The following is a 1,473-nucleotide window of genomic DNA, read 5'->3' as shown; positions in this document are numbered from 1 at the left end:
AGATAGCAAATGGCACTCTTCTTTTAATTTTGACTCTATATCTTCAGGAGGAGTTACCTCAATCCTTTCTATATTAACCAAAATGAAGTAGATTGACAAATTTATATTTTGAACCAGTGGAAGACACGCGAGATGTCGAAATATTGTTCACAAGATAGCAAATGGCACTCTTCTTTTAATTTTGACTTAATAATAATAATAATAATAATAATAATAATAATAATAATAATAATAATAATAATGATAGTAATAATAATAATAATAGTCTTTTCTCTCTATGCACAATACCTGAATTTCTATGAGGGTTGGGGCCAATCGATTACATTGACCTCATTGCTCAGCTGGTACCTATTTCATCCATATCAAAATGATGATAGGCAAGATCGACCTTGGCGAAATTTGAGCTGAGACCATAATGTGCCGGAAGAAAAACCGTTAAACATTTTGTCCGGTTAACGATTCTTCCGGCTCAGCGCCTTACCACTGCAACTTAGTTTTCTTTGTGTTTCCGAACAATATTTATTGACGTGTCTTATTACACTTTGCGAATCTTTCGTAACAAAAAGCGGAAATATCAGCGACCTGTTACGTAAGCATACACAAACATCCGTTTTCATGTACTCACGCTCACACACACGCACAAATATAAAATTATTGGACGGGCTTCAGTTTTTGTACTGCAGCCATGCTGTAAAACCACACCACCATCGCCACAGTCCAAAGACAGAATTGAGTACAAGAATATTAAAGTCAAGCTGTAGTAGTTATTAAAATTTAAATTCAAGTGCCAATTACATAATTAAATAAAAATAATTATACGCGATAATGACGAAAGAACATCTTAATTATACAATATAATTATAATTAAATCAAGCATTATTTAAAATTAAAGAACATAATTACAAATATAAATGCGGTACCAGTTGCCAAAATCGATATGGCGACATGTTTACTGGAATATTGGAAGTCACTCTACCAAGGCATGGCACAAAGCAATCGACCTCGCTGTCATACCGGTGCGAAGCAATTTTGTTTACAACAAAAGCTACGGCTGCCTCGCGCGCGCGCGTGTGTCTGTGCGCATGTTTGTGTGTGCGCATGTGTAAAGGCGTGTAGTCAGATTGTTTTTGATGGTTATGTTGTCGATCTTAAGTTCGTGCTTTCCATTTCCGAACTAAACTGTGCATGGAATCTTTCAGATGTGCCTATCATGAATATATATATATACATATATATATATATATATATTTGACAGGAATGGCAACAAAAGAAAGAAAGAGACCTCGATATTATGTAAATAGAGGAATTTATCTGTAAAAATATATGACACTTATTCAGTACCCATGATAAAACTCCGAGTTTCGGATGCCAGGGTGGGGAGATGTTAGAGTGGACCCCCCACACTGGCATCCGAAACTCGGAGTTTTATCATGGCTACTGAATAAGTGTCACATATTTTTACATACATACATA

The 1,473-nt window shown here is 35.4% G+C and overlaps 1 protein-coding gene across 2 annotated transcripts in view; it reads right to left on the bottom strand.

The window, feature by feature from the left end:
• Positions 1-1,473, bottom strand: part of LOC106880136 (tyrosine-protein kinase transmembrane receptor Ror2) — a 715,149-nt gene that overhangs the window by 370,804 nt on the left and 342,872 nt on the right. The gene's annotated exons all lie outside the window — the stretch shown is intronic.

Source organism: Octopus bimaculoides, chromosome 8 (assembly GCF_001194135.2).
Source record: "Octopus bimaculoides isolate UCB-OBI-ISO-001 chromosome 8, ASM119413v2, whole genome shotgun sequence".
Classification (NCBI taxonomy): Eukaryota; Metazoa; Mollusca; class Cephalopoda; order Octopoda; family Octopodidae; genus Octopus; species Octopus bimaculoides.
This window is presented reverse-complemented; position numbering and strand designations above follow the sequence as displayed.